This window comes from Microcebus murinus, chromosome 8, assembly GCF_040939455.1.
Source record: "Microcebus murinus isolate Inina chromosome 8, M.murinus_Inina_mat1.0, whole genome shotgun sequence".
Classification (NCBI taxonomy): domain Eukaryota; kingdom Metazoa; phylum Chordata; class Mammalia; order Primates; family Cheirogaleidae; genus Microcebus; species Microcebus murinus.
In genome coordinates, this window is record NC_134111.1 from 55,086,464 (window position 1) to 55,104,956 (window position 18,493).

The 18,493-nt window shown below is 43.9% G+C and overlaps 1 pseudogene; it reads left to right on the top strand.

Moving 5' to 3' along the window:
* Positions 1-10,450: 10,450 nt before the first annotated feature.
* Positions 10,451-10,555, top strand: LOC142872783 (uncharacterized; annotated as a pseudogene).
* The last annotated feature ends 7,938 nt before the right edge of the window (positions 10,556-18,493 follow it).

Genomic DNA, 18,493 nt, shown 5'->3' on the forward strand with positions numbered 1-18,493 from the left:
AAGGTGTTAGGTTTTGATCCCTGGCTGTGGTTCAGATTTATTTAATTTCTGTCTCCTCCCCTCACCTCCCTACTCTCAACCTATTAAGACTGAAACCCTATGGCCTGTAACTCTAGATGTATTATCTGTATCTGTTTGGGGGCTACATTCATTGCCATTTATAGCTTTGGAGAGAGCCTTCTCTTTCCATTTGTGAAGTAGTTGGGACCTGATGGGAAAATCCACTGTGTTCCAATACTTCATACTCTTTTGGTCCCCTTCTCCTGGGACACAAGAACTGGGTGGGTCCCTACTGCTATAGCCCATGTGGCTGACTGAAAACCAGTGCATATGAATTCATGTTCCCATGTATACAGTTTCCATTTTAAAACCAATTGTACCCCAGTCCTTCAGAAGTGCCCTCTGGGTGGGACATTGCAGGGTTTTCCTGCTGGTTGTGTTTCATCATAAACCCAGAACCCTTGATGGCAGCTCTGTGAATAGACAATCATTCTCATTCATACTTTCTCTCTCTTGATTACAATGCACTACGTATTTATTGGAGAAAATTTGGAGCATAAAGATATACAAAGCAGAACATAAAAGCCACATGTTAGCCTGTCACCGTGAGACAACTGCTGTTAACAATTGGCATGTTTTTCTGGTCTTTTGTCTAAGATCAGGTAGACTGTTTAACAGAATTAGGACCGTTTATGCTCTTTTGTGAAGTTTTTTTTTTTTTTTTGCTTCATATATCAGTCACGTTACTCTGCCTGGTTAAGCATTCTCACGCTTGGTCACGGAGCACTGAGAGCTCCTGTCTTCAACAGCTCCTCACACACCAGCTCTCTGTGCTGCCCTGGTCTGGCTCCTGGTTTGGAAGCAGCGGGGTACTCCTGGGGCTGGGTACTCCTGGGCCTGGGTACAGGCTCATTGGAATCATCCAGAAAGCCCCACATACAGGACTATCCCAGTTCTTAACGTGGCTGTGCACTCACAGAAGGAATAACATTAGCATAAAAATGTAAAATATTCTCATGTCAAAAAAATCCTAAGAAATCTGCTCAGGGCCCTGCCTGAGAAACTCACCCATCAGAGTCAGTCACTTCTTTCTACAACTGCCCATAGTTTGGAATGCCATTTTTTTTTTATCAATTATTTATTCATTCATTTATTTAAGTAGATTTTATTTTTCAGAGCAATTTTAGGTTCTCAGCAAAATTGAACAAAAAGTATAGAGTTCCCATATCCTTCCTCTCCCACCCCTAACTTGTCTGACCATTAATATCTGGCACCACAGTGACACATTTGTTACAGTTCCTGCAGGCCCATGAACAAACACTGATACCTCATTATCAGCAAAAGCCCATCATTTACATTAGAATCCACTCTTAGTGTTGTAATTTCTATGATTTTGATAAATAAATAACAATATATGCTATAGTTTGAATGTTTTTGTCCCTCCAAAAATTCAGGTGTTGAAAACTTAATCCCAATGCAACAGTGTTGGGAGTTTGGGCCTAATGGGAGGTCATGAGGCTCCACCCTCTTGAATTGATTAATGCCCTTATAAAAAGAACTTGCAGAAATGGATTTGCTCTCTCCTGCTTTTCTGCCAAGTGAGGATCCAGTCTTCCTCCTCTCCGGAAGATGCAGAAAGAAGGCCCTCACTAGATATCAGACGCCACTGCCTGTATCTTGGACTTCCCAGCTCCCAGAACTGTGAGAAATAGATTTCTGTTCCTTATAAATTACCCAGTCTCAGGTATTTTGTTGTAGCAGCATAAAACAGATGAAGACAACACATGTTCACCAGTATCATATTGGACAGAATAATTTTACTGCTCTGAAAATCCTCTGTGCTTTGCCTATTCATTTCTTCTTCCCCCTAAACCCCTGGCAACACTGATCTTTTTTACTGCCTCCATAATTTGCCTCTTCCAGAATGTCATAGTTGGAATCATACAATATTTAGTGTTTTCAGATTGGCTTCTTTCACTTAGTAATACATATTTAAGGTTCCTCCATGTCTTTTCATAGCTTATAGCTCATTTATTTTTAGCACTGAATAATATTCCTTGACTGGATGTGCCCCAGTTTATCCATTTGCCTACTGAAGGATATCTTGGTTGCTTCCAAGTTTTGGCAATTCTGAATAAAGCTGCTATAGACATCGATATGCAGGTTTATGTGTGGACGTCAGTTTTCAACTTCTTTAAGAAAGTACTAAGGAGTGCTATTGCTGGATCACATGGTAAGAGTATGCTTAGTTTTGTAATAAATGCCAAACTGTCTTCCAAAGTTTCTGTACCATTTTGCATTTCGACCAATGACAAGTGAGAGTCCTATTGCTCCACATCCTCACCAGCATTTGGTGTTGTCAGTGTTTCTTGGATTTCAGCAATTAAAATAGGTATGTAGTGGTCCTCCCCTATTTAAGATTAAAAAGCTTTCTTAGTTGGAACTGCCTGGCAATGAGTATGTGAATATGAATCTAAATATATTATCCCCTCTCTAACCTTAAGCAAATGAACACTAACTTCTAAGAGCCTCATAGTTTGTCCCTTAGGCCCTCTGTTTTAGCACACACTTGGCACACTGGAGGTGGTTAGTAAATATTTGCTGGTTGCATGGCTTTCAGTGGCTTGGCTGCCTCTGCTTTTGAGAACCATAGGGATTTAGCAGGGGAGATTCAGACCAGCACTTAGGCATATGCACATACCTACACACACACATACACATATGACAAAACAGGCACTCTTCTGCTCTAGCTTGGGAGAGTATTATTTAGGCTTTCGAAAAGTACCTCCAAATGTTGGCCTTGAGGTCTACAAGTGATAATAAATGAAGAATGTTTTTGGTGATGTTTTATTTTGGTCAATAATCAGGTCCAGTATTATCTCTGGGTCTTAGACAATGAAAAAGTCACTCTTCCTATTGCTGCCCACATGAACACTTCCCACAAACCTGCATCAGTGGATGCTCACATCTTGACGTGATAGCAACAAAAGCTGATGACAACTCTGTTCTTTTTTTCCTGCCATCATGGTCCTTCCTAGGAAGGTTCTTGGAAGCAAGGAGACCTGACATTTATTGAATCCCATGATGGTAGACGTACCGCCCATTTCTTATGCTCCTACTGTATTCTGCACTTATCCTGCACTATGCATGGCACAGAGTAGGTGGTAATTAGTGTTTGTTGAATGACTAATGTACCTTTGATCCGATGTGGAAGTCCAGAGTTTGCTAGTAAAAAACAACATAACATTCCTAGGTTCATTGTTTGGAGCCATTATTATAGCTGCTTTGCAATAGCAGAAATCACTGCAGGTTTTCCTTCACAAGCCCAAACCCACAGCCAAATGTGGAACTGGTGCTCCCCAACCCCCCAACTCCTGCTTATTGTCAAAAACACACCGCACATTGTAGCAATCATATTGCCAAAGCTTTACGGCATCCATAAATTGAAAACTACTGCCTCTGACGGTTATGGGCCTGTGTCAACACCAGATCATGTTGACTCTTCTGGAATGTGTTTGCAAATGCACTATGCCAGCCTTGGAAACTGTTGACATCAGAGGCTGTAAGTTAATTAGATGTGGCCCCAGAGCACTGTGGGTCTTGCTGTCTTGGAGAATTTTTTTTTTCTTAAATTCTTCTCTTTGATTCAGTCCCAAGGTAGGAGCTGTCTTGGCTGCCATGTTTGGCAGACAAGATAGGCAGTTTACAGGGGGAGGCCAAGTTGCTGGGCAAGTGATGATGTCTGCGAACCACTTCTCTTCCTTCCCTTTTGGCAGATGGTGGTAGGAATGGCTGTAGATGGCGAGAAACAGTGGTGACTGTGAAGTCCGCTGTGAAGCAGCAACTATTCACAACCTGCATGCTTTGAGCGGGCTCTGTCTGACTGTGCCAGGGCAACCCTCTGGGCGTGATGTTGCTGAGAACTATGTTGTGACTCCATTGTAGAGGCAGCACAAGCTGTGGGCTCCCAGGCCCCTGTGCCTCGGTGTGAGTGTGTGTGTAATGGAGTGCATCAGAGGACACGCTGGCTCTTTGGAGGTCCTCTTGCTGCCTTATTTTTCCTCTCTGCTGTCATATCCTTGTCCTTCTGAAAGAAAAAGAGAATCTCCCACTAGTTAGAATATACCTCGGAGTATCTATTCAGTTTCTGTCCTGGAGGACTCAAGAAAGGAAGAGGGACCTGATCAGTTCTATCAGGCTTTAAGGAAAATGTCTGCCTTGTGAAACCTTCAAGACTTGGGTTCCTTCTCCGATGGCCAGTGCCATGGTGCAGGGCATTATCCTAACCTGACAGGAGCCAGACAGAGTGACAGAGACAAGTGGGCATTCTGGGAAGTGGGAAATGAAGCCAGTGAGGTCAGGGGAACCCCGTAGAGCTGTCCCCTGCCAACTTCATTCCCTGCTCTGTCGGTATTCATTGAGTTCCAGGTGCGAAGCGCTGAGCAAGACCCAGAGGAGACTGATAGAAACCAGTCTCTGCCTTCAGGTGGTTTATGTTCTGGTGGTGGGAAGGACGCACACACGTGCGTAACCACACAAAGCCACCTAACATGAATCCTCGCAAGTGCGTGGTGACTGAGTGAGCACCTCAGGAGTTCTGAGGAAGACAAAAAGGGTTGTTGTGGGCTGAGGTATTGAGAAAATCCTTCATAGACAAAGAAGCTTGACTGAGATTCAGACAAGTGGGACTCAGGTGGAGAGGACATTCCAGGCCAGGGAATAGTGGGAGCAAAGGCAAGGAAATGAGAACAAGGAGGTGCATTCAGGTGAGGGGAGCAGGTTGGGGAAGGTGATTAAAGGAGACAGGGCAGATGAGGCTGGAAGGCTGGAAGGTGGGGTCCCCAGGGTGGGGAGTTTTGTCCATTGTATTCACTGCTGTGAATGCCTAAGGTGTGGTGTGGGGGCCAGGGACACTAGAGGCCAGCAGATCACAGTGGCCTGATTTACTATATGTGTGATTTAAAACAATGCATTTATATTAAAGCAAATGAAGCTATTATGAGGCATAATGCAAGAATATCAAAACTTATTCTAAAACAAAAGACTGCAAAGAGATGTCAAGGTTTTTGAAGACTGTTTCAGGGAATGCCCCCTGTCTTAGTCTGCTTGGGGTGCTATAACAAAATACCACAGACTAGATGGTTTAAACAACAGAAATTAATTTCCTCACAGTTCTGGAGGCTGGAGGTCTCAGATCAACTGCCAGTGGGGCAGTTTCTGATGAAGGATTTCTTCCTGGTTTGCAGAGGGTAACATTCTTCCTGTGTTTTCACATGGCAGAAAGAGAAAGTTCTGGTGTTTTTTTTTTCCTCTTCTTGTAAGAACACCAGCCCTATCAGTGTAGGGTCCCGCCCTTATAACCCCATTTAACCTTTGTTATCTTCCTACAGGGCCTGTCTTCAGATACAGTCACCTGGGGGGTTAGGGCTTCAACATATGAAGTTTTGAGGGATACAATTCAGTTCATAGCATTGAATCCAGGCAGTGGGAGAAAACAGTTCTTTTGCCCACCTCTTCACCGCAGTTAGCAGGCACTAATAGTCTTTTAAGAAACTTCTTGTGAAAGTTGTTAAGAAAGGAGTGACTCACAAGAAGGCTGGAGAAGTGACCACAGACAAATCCCAGGGGCCCTGCGAGCGTGCTGGGGTTTCCCACCTGCAGCTGGAAGCCCCTGAGAGGGAGTCACTTGATCAGATTTGAGTCGCTGGGAGACCCCTCTGGCTGAAGCGGGGGAGAGAATTGGCGGGAGAAGTCTGGAGGCAGGGAGACTGGTTAGGAGGCTCTGGCCCTGGCTGGGTGGAAAGTTGGGGCCTGAAGGATTATGTATAAATGAAAGATGTTCAGGGGATAAAGTTAAAAAATTGCTGCCTGATTTGATTTGGAGGAAAAGCAATGGAGGCATCTGGGGGAGGTTTTTGGCTTGAATGAATGCTATTCCTCTATTCAGGCTTTCCAAGGAGTAGAAAACAGCTTCAGGACTCTCCTTTTGGGGTAATCAGGTCCCCTTCTGTTCTTGACTTCCTGAACTCTTCCACCACGTTTCTCACAGTAAAATTCAGTTGTTGGCAAGTTACAGCAAACACAGGTGTGAAGAAAAAGGGGTTCTTTGGGTTGAAGGTGGTGGACACCTGTTGTTCCTTGACTGCCCAGTTGTCCAACTCTCTGGTAGAGCCCAGATTTCCCTCCCCCGTGCTCTGTAAAATCTTGGTGAGGCTGTCAATCAAATTAAGCCAATCTGATTGGCTTTGTTTGGGTCACTTGATCCAAAGGTAGCCAATCAGATTCACCAGGACTCTTAAACTGCTTGATCCTGGGACAGAAAATGTCCTGAGGGATTAATCTATACCATATTCATCCCAAGATCTTCTCTTCCTGCTCTAAGACTGGGCTGTTGAGTGCTTTCTTCTTTATTTTATGAATTCCCCTAAATACTTTTGGTAAATTCTGGTTAGTTTCTTTTTTAACCTGACATACTTGGTTTCTGTTACTTGCAACTAAGGAATGCTAGCTGATGCTAGCTGATGCCACCCCAGAGGGTGGCAGGAAGGGCCTGATATCCCACAACTGTCCCTGTTGGTCCCACATGGGCTGCGGGAGGAGACTGGAGTCCTGCCGTGGCCATCACGTGCTCTGCACAGGCCCTAACCTTCTGCCTGCCTGTGGCAGGGAGGTAGGTGTGTCTGCTTCGTGTTGAAGTCATCTTCCCCTCCACCCCTGGCTTAGCAGACAAGCCTGGGGAAATCGCTTCAGCTGCCTTGCCCAGCTGTCAGACCGTGAGGAGGAGGGGGTCAGAGACGAGACGGACCACGGGGCTCTCCCCAGCGAGGGCACGGAAAGGACAGCAGAGGCTCTGACTGCTAAAGAGAAAGCGAAAATGGAGAGCCATAAAGGGAGGGAACGACAGATGGAGGTGGCCTCAGGTGAGCTTTGCCAACTTGACATTAGCTTTCTCCACGTTTTTTAAAAGTTACCATTTTCCAGGTTCTGCTGCCAGTACCTTCTGAAATTGCAGGCCCAAGTGCCAGGGCAAGCGGGAAAGCCAGCCAGCCTGGGCGGCAAGTGCCAGAAGATCACAGACACAGCCACTCAGAGCAGCTTGCCCGAGAGCTCAGTGCCACTTCTTATCTGCCAAATTGACGTGGCCAGCAGGTAATCTTCCAGGCCTCACCGTGGGCCGGGAGCAGGCCCAGAGAGGCAGACCCAGCCCAGAGCCCTAAAGCTGGCCTCTGGCAATGGTTTGGGGGCTTTAATGAATGGCCATCCTTGTCACATTCAGGCAGGCCTGTGGCCACTGAAGAATTTCAGCTCTTAGTGTCTCCCACAGCCAGCAGCAATTGCAGAACATCTGTTAGTAGTTGGATCAGGACTCACTTCTCTCTCTTTATAATCCTTTGAGCTTTCTTTAAACAAAGAGGCTTCCCTCCTTCCTCATCTCTAGCCCCCACCTGAAAGTCAGCCACCAAAGGACATTAATACACAGGTGTTTGTGCTTTATATTTCTACAAAGAAATATTTAAAGGCAGCAATAACAGTAACATAGGAATTGCCTTGAGCAAGCACTCACTACATATGCATAGCTGATCTGAACATGAGGCAAATGATAGCCTTAGCTATAAATTTACTTTATCACTTATTGGGCACCTATGATGTTTCAGGCATTGTGCTAGGTGCTATCTGGGAAGCCCTCAAGGAACTTGGTAGTCTAATAGGGGACAAAGACAAGGTCATAAATAACTGGACCTCAAGACCTAAGGTTCAGCTCAGTTTCAGCCCAGAGCACAGAAGTTGAGGTCGGGAAGGGCTGATTTAAAATCATCCATGTTCCATAAGAAGATGTTCTATGCCATCAGAAGATTGTATGGGCCACCCTTTGGTATTTATCAAATACCTCCTTGGATGATCAGCTCTCCTTGGAAGTAAGTGCATGTCTCTCCAACTATAGGGGAAGGCAGGGAGAGACTCGCCTTTGACCTCATGCCTCAGAAGGAAGTGCTCAGTGATTGGTGACTGGTTGGCTCAGGGGTTTTCAGGGTTCACTTTAGGGCTTCTGTGGGTGTCAGTTCAGGATGGAGACATTTACTCATCATTTCATAGCCTTCTGTACTCTCTTGAGTTTTGTTAAATATCCTTAAATTTTTAGTGCTTGATACCAATTGTCACTGAGTAAAATTGTCACTGGTTTGCATGATGACATTCAGTGTAGCAATTTTTAACAGTGTTCACAGAGCACTGTGAATTCTGGGTCCTCTAGTAGAAGAACATGTTTGACTGTGAGTGCATTAGCTGGACCAGGCAGGTCGGATGTGCTTCTGATATTTGGGAAAAAAACCAAAAAACAGAAACAGGGACATAAGCATATAATAGCAGTTTGGTTTTCCTTCTCAATGATAAGCTGCCTTAAAAACAACACATTTTTCTACTAGTGGTGCCAAGAACCTCCTTTCCTAGTGGTTGACCTCTGCCAGCCACCTTTCTGCTGGATAGGTGTGGGGTCCTGGCCCTTTCCACCCTCTTCATCCTGTCCTTGTCCTGAAACAAACAAACAAAAGGCCCCATAGGACAAGGAGAGATGTGTTAGGTTTCGCCAAGCTCAGAGCAGTGTATAGTTCCTTTAGTTTTGTTGAAAAGTTTATAGCAGATTTTACCCCCTAGGACCTCTGCCCAGAAGACCATCATTTTCAGAAGAGGTCTCCCATCTGAGTACTAACCAGGCCCAGCCTTGTTTAAGTTTCTGAGATCAGACAAGATCAGGCACATTCAGGGTGGTACAGCTGTTGCCAGAAGAGGAAGTTGAGTGTTGAGTCTCATGCATTCAACCTTCCCACGGTCTTCGTGGCAATGCCTCCGTCCTCCCGGAAGCCTTTTCCCTCCTCCCCAAAGTGAAATGTGTGTCCCACCAAGACAAGTATGGGGTTGGATAGGAATTCAGCAACATAAAGATAAAAGCAAAATCACAAGGACACCCCCCTCCAGAGCTGTTATCAGGTGGGCACTGGGGAAGCAGGCCCACTGAGTGCAGACTGTACCAGTTATGGGGCCTCGATAACTTATTTACTTAACCTCTCTGAGTCTTGCTTTCTTCGTTGTTAAAACAGGAATTAAAATACCTGCCTTGCAAGATTATTGTGAAGATTTGAAGTAATAAGTCAATCCACAGTGATATGATTAATCCTTCATCAAACATTATGTTGATTATGTATTAAGCAGTATGCTGGGTGCCAAGAGAGGTTTCAAATATTAATGCAATGTGGCCCTTCCCCTATAAGGATTAAAGTTTAGAAGAAGAGGTAAAAAAATCTAACAAATACATTAAATCAGGTGATGAGTGCAATAATGAAACATTCACCAAGTTTACTGGTATTTTAAAAATAGGAGTTGAAAATCAAAATTAAGAAATTACTACAACATGTAAAGTTTTGATAAGTAAGATCTATTTTTGAAGAATTGCTGATTATACTTCATCAATTCATTTAGTAAACAATTTAGTTGCCTCATATGGGTGAGAAAATCAAGAGAAGGTCTCTGTGCCTTTTCCCCATTCCCTCTGCCTGGGTTCAAGGTAGCACTACCTGTATGACCTGCAGCAGCCTCTTAACTGACCTTTAACCTCCAGATTTGCCCACCACTACCCAGTTAATTGTTAATTGCTTATTGATGTCAATAATAGTCTCTTACACCTGTACGATGTTCACTCATTTACAAGCTCTTTTCACAAGTGTCATCTGAATTGGTCTTCACTACAACCGAATGAGATATGGGAAGGACAGAAGTGATTATTCTTAATTTAAAGGAAAGTGAGGGCTTTAGAGGTCCAGTAACTTGTTTAGGGTCAAACTCAAATTCAAACTCACCCTTTCTGGGCCCAAGCCCAGTGCTTTCCTTTCCACGTCTCTCAAACACAGGCATTGGACTCTTCAGTAATGTTATGGCTTCTTGTTCCCCAACATAACTGACAACTTTGTTGGTTGTTAGAGCTCAGGAGAAGCATCTGTTTGACTAGAGATTTTTGACACTCCCAGTCACTGTTGCCAAACCGGAGATTAATTAGGGAGTTCAACTGAAGTCCTCTCTTGTTCCAGAGGCCTCTTGGGTCAAGTTCCTGTTGTTGGCACGGGAGCAGCTTTCACAGCCAGAGGGAGGTTCTGGGTGAGGAGCCCTGGCAGACAGGCTTTTTCCTTGCTGAGCTCCTAGAGGGCCCCTGTGAGGGGGCAGGCTGGGGTCTAGGAGCACAAGAGTGTGCCAGGCAGGCTCTAGTTCAAGAGGGCTGCTGAGCAGTGTCTGGATCCTTCTTGCCCCAGTGTTAGAGTAATTGTCTTCTGAGTAGCACTTGGTTCTGCTTCATTAATTTCTCATTCCCTCACATGTCCATTCATTCATTTATCCATTAATTCAACACATATGAAGCACTGTATAGGCATTGGGGATGCAAGTAAGAATAAGAAATGGTCTTAAGACTATACTTTCAGGGATCATTTCTACAGTCCATTGCTAGAGACGTTTCTCTGAAGGTGTAGAGTGAAAACAAAAAAGGAATAAGAAATGGTCCTTGTTTTTTCTTTCCTTCTATCTGCAGACCTGCCCTGGTCATATCAGCCCTGTACCTGCTTCATGCTCACAGCCCTCCTGCCAAGGTGGCAAAATGTGGTGGTACCTTGTGACCTGCCCTTGTGGCCCAGGCTGATTGGAGCAGGGTTGGGAACCTCATTCAGAGCAGCTATCCAACTGGTTGACCCATAATATCCTGCTGGGAAAATATAAGCTACATCTATTAGATCCGGCTCCTGGAAATTTGGATTGGGAGATACGGAGTGATATGGAGATTTGGCAGCCCAGGGGCATGAGCTGTAGGGCTGACTGACTTGAGGTCAAGTTGGGGCCATGGCTGGCTAAAACCACGTGTAAGGTAAAGTGAGAGGGAAGAAGAAAATGTGATTAGAGTGCAGGGGATACAATGGTGAGCAAACAGACAAAGTACCTGTCCTCATGGACTGAAAATCTTTCATAGTGCTTGCATGGACACAAGGCCCTCTAGGTCTTGCACACTCACCAGCTTCCTGTCCTCAAAAAGCACTCCAGGAGTCTTGCATTTTGCAGCTCCAATGTGCAATTGCTGGGAAATGGCGGGATACTTCCCATCACAGTACCTCTGGGTGGAATGTCTTTCTCCACCTCTCAACACTGGCTCAACAGCAAGGCTCAGCAAAGCATCACCTTCTCCAGGTTCTTCTCCTTGCCTGACCGAGGCCCTATCCCCCAACCCAGTCAAAACAAGAAACCCTTCTGTGTGTCATATAATGCCCTATACACATGCCCTTACAACATTATCCTTTACATGTGTCATTCATTCATTTATTCATCTATTCAACCAACTTTTTTTAAAAGACCGCCTCTGTGTTAGGTGCAATGGGATAAGACACAGCTCTTCCCCATCTTTTAAAGGAAGACATGTGGGGTTGAGAACATGTAATTCAGTGTTAAAGGTGCTGAGACCTTTGTAATTGTTGCCTGCTCACAGGTCTTCCCACAAAACTGTGCTTTTATTGCAGGCAAGGACTGTGTCTCTGCCTCCTCAGTAAATAATTGTTGAGTGAATAAATATGAGGACATTTGTCTAAGATTGCTGGGGTTTTGCTGGAGTAGCAGGGATACTATTTTGAAAACACTTTGCGATTATTTTCTCATCTTGGAAATTCACTTTATTTGTCTTCAGCTTTTCCAGCATCATTTCCCAGGGAAGGGAAGGGAAATGCCACTTAGAGAAGGAGGAGGACATGACCTAGATGCAGGTCCTATTAAAGAGGAAGAGGAAGTGGGAAGCCTTTCTGGGCAGGAGAGAGGAAGAAAGGAAAAAGGTCAGATCTGAGTGTTCTCAACTCTTCTTTGCTTGGTGTTCAACCCACAGGGGTGCTGTTGTGGGGAACACACCCAGATAGGTTAGGGGATATCTAAGAAAATGATTATTCCTTATGGCTGGAAGGACTGTATATGTTTCAGAAGACTTGTGGTAGGCACAGCCCCACTGTCTCCTTGATGCTGGGAGATAGAAATGGCTGAGGGGTGTCCAGCACTTCCTGTGGCCATTGCCTTGTGAATGGTGAATAGTCAGGGCCACAAAGTCCAGTGGTTTCCAAGAAGAGTGGTTGACTGCAAGAAACTTGGATCAGGACAAGAATCCTATTAAGATCATGCTTCCCAACTAGAGGGAAATGACAAGGTTTATGGGTTTGTGGTCATAAGCAGAGGGTTCCAGCACACTGTCAAAACAAACAACCAACCAGTAAACAGGTGGTCAGCTACACTTGAGTTCCATGGCCATTAGTGCCCCTGCACTGTTCAGTCAGGGAAAAGACCAGATGAGTCATCCTGAAGTGGAGACCTAAGAGGCAAGTTGCCACTTGAAAACCTTAGAGGAGGCGGAGTGCCGTGGCTCCCGCCTATAATCCTAGCACTTTGGGACGCCAAGGCGAATGGATCGCTCAAGGTCAGGAGTTCGAAACCAGCCTGAGCAAGAATGAGACCTCATCTCTACTGAAAATAGAAAGAAATTAATTGGCCAACTAAACATACATAGAAAAGATTAGCCGGGTATTGTGGCACGTGCCTGTAGTCCCAGCTACTCGGGAGGCTGAGGCAGAAAGATTGCTTGAGCCCAGGAGTTTGAGGTTGCTGTGAGCTAGGCCCAGTACTCTAGCTGGGGCAACAGAGTGAGACTCTGCCAAAAGAAAAAAAAAAACAAAAAACCTCAGAGGATTCTGTTTAGTCCTAGGCAAATTATCTCCCCACTTTGTAGATCCAAGTGTACAGTGTCCTATGATTGGGCCAAATTGTTGTCATATGTTCCCAGTCTTGTGACCAGTGGAGTTGGACTTCTTCCAGAATACAGGGTATATTTGGGAGAGAAGGGTATTGAGCAGATAAATATTTTACAAATAAAAATAGTAGATCCCTATGGTTTTCCACTGCATCAGGTTATCTGACATAGCTGCATATCTGTCACTTTGTGTCCCCTTGAAACCATTCTCCTGGTCTGGTATGTAATCAGTTATTTCATATTCATACATCTCACTGAGATTTATCTTTGCTTAGGGCAGCTCTAGACCTCCTCCTCTAATCCAGTTACCCCTGGGGGTAAAATATCTGGGGTACATGGAGGTGGGGTTAATGCATTCAAAGGAATAGATCAGTTGCAACAAGATGGTGGGTTACAGGGATGTTTACAATTAATCATCCTCATATCTCAGATGGGGAGAGGGCAGAGAGCCACCAAGGGCATGCTGGCACAGGTCTGCTTATTTACACAGCTTCCGTTAGAGGTGCTGTTATGTGAGCAGCTGGCAGCGAGGATCCTACCCCTTGTCAGTGAGCACACAGCTCAGAGTTAAGTGCTTCTGGGTGTGAGGGTTCAGAGGGTCATAACTGAGCACTGCTGTGCCCCTTTGTCACTTACTCAGGTTGCATTCCAGGGTCTGTGTAGGACCCTGCAGTTGGGCCTACTAGGGTTTTACCAGAGCTCAGATTTGTGTCCAGGCAAAACCTTAGAGGAAGAGACAAACAATTCAGGCTGGCTCCTAGATTGACTACATTAAATATAACCCAGGCGGATGTTTCCACCTCTGGCTGAGGAGCAGCATGGTGGTGGACACAGAAGATTCAGCCTGCTCAGAACTATAGGCTACCTGAGGCTCAAGCCAATGGCCAGGGACCTTTCAGCCCTTTCAGTTTGATCTTGAAAGGAGAATCCTGTGCCAGGCTACAGGTTGAATGGAAGTGAGGCCAATGCAAATTATGGAACCAACAAAAAGTCAGGTCAAAGACATCCTAGCTGCCAGAGCTGCCTTCCCCTTGTGACTGGCCCCATTAAAACTGTGATGTTTCTTCTTTCTCCACTGCACTCTCTTTTCTAGGCTACACTGTATTCAGCACCAAACTCCTGAGCACCACCATGCGGCACTAAATTGTCTTTTGCTATACAGGGAATCATATTTTTTTTTGAGAGGGAGTCTTGCTCTGTAACCTGGGCTAGAGTACTGTGGCATCAGTCTAGCTCACAGAAACCTCAAACTCCTGGGTTCAAGTGATTCTCCTGCCTCAGTCTCCCGAGTAGCTGGGGAGACGCCACTATGCCCGGTTAATTTTTCTATTTTTAGTAGAGACAGGGTCTTGCTCTTGCTCAGGCTGGTCTCGAACTCCTGAGCTCAAACAATCCTCCCACCTGAGCCTCCCAGAGTGCTAGGATTACATGTGTGACCTACTGTGCCAGGCCTAGAGGGAATCATGATGAGTTATAATTATATTTGTTATAAAAAGGTCAAGCTTTTTTCCCCCAATAATAACAAATGATTGTAACTTTTCTCATTCTGCCACCATATCAGCTGGAAATACTTTACTTGAATTGTACCTCTTCAGGTCACCACAGTGCTAAGTTCTAGATGGACAGTCCTGCCAGATTCTGCCCAGGTTATCTGTAAAACATTGCAAGTAAGTCATCATATCTGGACCTGTGCTCAGCCTTTGTTATAATCAGACATTAAAATCTCTTTAGTCACTCAGGTTTGACCAATGTCTTGTCTTTCCCTTCTCTATAACTTTCCTTTTTCATATTAATTAATTTCCAGACCCTGAGCTTTCCAGATGTTTGTTTGATAATTGGGGCCATGATTGATTATATTGTTGTTCAATGTATTTCCCTGGGGGGAAAGTATACTTCCCCACTGTCTTAGTTCGTTTGTGCTGCTATAACAAAAATACCATAGACTGTAATTTATAAAGAATAGAATTTTATTTCTCACAGTTCTTGGGGCTGGGAAGTCCAAGATCAAGTTGCTGGCAGGTTTGGTTGTCTGATGAGTGCTACTCTCTGCTTCCAAGATAGCACCTTGTTGCTGCATCCTCTGGAGGGGAGGAATGCCGTGTCCTCACATGGTGGAAAACAGAGGGACAAGTGAGACAAATACTGTGGGAAGCCTCTTGTATAAGGGCCTTAATCTTATTCCTGAGAGAAGTGCCCTCATGGCCTAATCACCTTTGAAAGGCCCTACCTATTTTATTTTATTTTATTTCAGCATATTATGGGGGTACAGATTTTAAGGTTTCAATAAATGCCCATTCCCCCCTTCCCCCCACAAGTCTGACTTTCCAGTATGACCATCCCCCAGATGGTGCACATCTCACTTATTATGTATGTATATACTCGCCCCCCTCCCCCCTCCCACCTGCCCAATACCCTATTACTGTAGTACCTATGTGTCCACTTACGTGCTGCTCAGTTAATACCAGTTTGCTGGTGAGTATATGTGGTGCTTGTTTTTTCATTCTTGGGATACTTCACTTAGTAGTATGGGTTCCAGCTCTAACCAGGCCCTACCTCTTAAGAGCACAAATCAGCCATTAAATTTCAGCACCTGAATTTTCAAGGAAACATATTCAAACCATAGTACTTACCCTAATGATATTAGACTTGATCATATGGCTTTCTTTGGCCAACGAAATATGACTAGAAGTGGCATTTGCTACTTATGAGTAGAAGATTTCAGAGGCATTGTGTAAGTTCATCATGTTGTCTTTCTCCTTTGTCAGGGAACCATCAATATCCCATACAAGGGCTGCTCCATTAGTCTGGCTCCTTAAATGAAGACAAAGTGTAGCCTTGACACAGCTTACCTGAAGTAGCATGCAACCTGAGCAGAAAACAAACTTTTATTGTCATAAGCCACTGCAATTTGGAGGACTTTTTTTTTTTTCTGCAGAAAAACTTAAATCCATCCTGATTAATAACAGGTCCATAAAGTATGTTGGGTAGATTTTGGAAACATTTTGTTTCCTTTCAAAGCAAAACCATTACCATCAATACCTTTATATTATGTACCTTGGGTGAAGGTTAATTATAACAAGCTTTATAACTATGGCAATTTATTTTCTTGTTACTGTGGACCATCATCCTAGCTCAGCAGAATTCACTGGGTCTCAGTCAACGACAACAAAAGCTATCATTTACTCAGAGCATGAATGCCAAGTATTGAAATATAGGATTACATAATCCTCACATATCAGCCCTGCAAGATATATAAAATTATCATCATTTTCCAGATGAGATAGCTGGAATCCAAAGAGATCAAATAACTCACTCAAGTTTATGGAGATGGTAAGTGGCAAACCAGATCCCAACCCAGGTAGGTCTGAATCTTTCCACCATGACACATGGTAGGAAAAAGAGGGAATGGCTCTCCTGCCAAGATTAGGTACCTTGGGATGAAGAAACAATGTGATTCCTTGTTTGGGGGAATCAAGATTCTCACTCCTCTTTCTGGGCTTTGCCACTTGAAATGGAACTTGTAGAAAGAAAAATTGCTAACAAGAGAGAAGTGATTCAGAGACACCCTGTTGGGCTCTTGATTTAATCATAAGTGTTCATATCAGTTTGCTGCCCTAAGACATATTCTGAAGGGAAGGCTTGATGGCTCAGTGAGATACCATTTCCACAGTTGATTATGATCTTTGGGTAGAAGCTGTAAACTTCTTAAACATTTAACAAAGATGGTTAGACTAGAACTTGGAAAAATATTTACTCAGGTTTTGTGTTTGTGTACCAGATGGATATTTTGTAAAAGCTCAACTTCCAATTCCAGATTTTGCATTGTACTTAGAGGCTGGTTCTCTTGGTGACCTCTCTTTCTGCAGGAAGAAATGGAAACCCAGAACAAATGGCAGTTTGGTCAAACAGGTGAAGCTGTCTCAGCTCTTTGAGGCTGTGTGTGAGACTCACATCACTTTGCATTTGCTGTCTTTGGGAATGACTCTGTCCCCTTGGTGAAATTGGCCCAGCAGGACTGGTAATGCATTGAGATTGTTTCCTAGTTTGGTTAGTTTCCTGGAAGTTGAAAACCTCATTTCTCTGAGAACGTTTCCCTTTAATTATTGCGCTTTCCAGAGATGCAGGCTTCAGCTTTACACAGCACGAAACGATTTGGGTACAGGCCACGGGGAGGACTCCAACAGCGTGTATAAGGACTTCAATTCCCCGAAATTGATATGTTTCTCTTCTCATTACCACTATTCCCACACATGCTTATGACATGAATTTGAAATTCCCTGTTCATATAAAGACTGCATACTGTTTTGAGCCATCACAACAGTGAGTAAAAAGCTTTCGAGCCGCCCCTTTTAGTGGAAAAGACAGCTACACCAAGCCTCGCTGCAATCAGCTTAGGATGTTTTTTGTCACTACACAGTCTGCCATACACAAAACCAAGATGAAATGACATTCCAGCTGACTCTGTGACTCTGTGTGAGTATGTGTGTTTAGGCACCTACTTAAAACATAACCACAGGCCAACATGTCTTCATCGAAGCACATGGATATCATTACCACACTTGCATTCAGGTTGGAAGGAAATACAGCAGTTAACCACCTGAAATCTCAGTGGATAAAAGAAGAACATCATAAAGTTTTACAACCGTGGGACAGAAGATTGCAAATGAAGGTTCCATTACAAAAATTAGGAACTGTGTTATGTTACATATTTGTGTAGTTTTGTCACAGAGTTGATCAGTAGAGCTTAGTTATTACTTGCTTTAATAACTAGAAGATTCCATTTCCACTAAGAAACAGAGTAAGAATTGAAAGAACACCAGTTGTTACATCTTTGATCCCAATTATTCAAACAGTACAAACAGAATTTCTCACAAGCTTTAAGTATATAAAAATAATGTACTAGTATTACCAATGTTTCAAATTTGTGTTGCTAGTCTTTGTCCACAGCAAAGGTGACCATTGTTAAGGTCTGTCCATCAGTTTCTCTTTTGATCCAGGACTCCACCAGGCTCATTTTAATGGAGCCAATCCCATTCAGGCACTGGAAATATTAACGTACCTCATCCTTTAATTCTAAATTTAGTTCCTCTGGGCATCAAGTTGAGATCCAGAAGTCCTGAATGAAACCAAATGCTTTGGGAGACAGTTTGGGTTGGCTTAAATTAAAGCTTGCTCTCTTGAGGGCTGTAGACACCACAAACAAAGCCTTCTCTACTGTGTTCAGCTACTGTATTCAATGCACTCAGTAACTCTTAATGTTCCTAGGGTTTCCTAAATGGCCTAGAAATAAAGCTAACAGAAGAGGGCAATATATTTCACTTAACTAACTTAACAGCATACCCAAAGTTATTTCTTTTCAAATAGCTCATGAAAGGAGGACTTGGTCAGAATTTTGGTGGCAATAGAAATACTTGAACATGAATCCATCAACTGCCCTTTAAGTCTCCAGACTTTTGAGTATATTAAGAATGAAACACCACCCTGGATGCTATAACCTTTACAAGTCTGTATTTCTTCTCCCCAAAAATGAAAAGAACAAAGTCACCACTCTCCCCTGACAACTGGAGGAACACTCAGTAGAAACTCAACACTCTTTTTCAGTGAGAAATACCTGATGTCATATATTTTGTTTAATAAAGACTAAGCCAATTTCAGAATGTGATCTGTAACTCACAGTCTTAA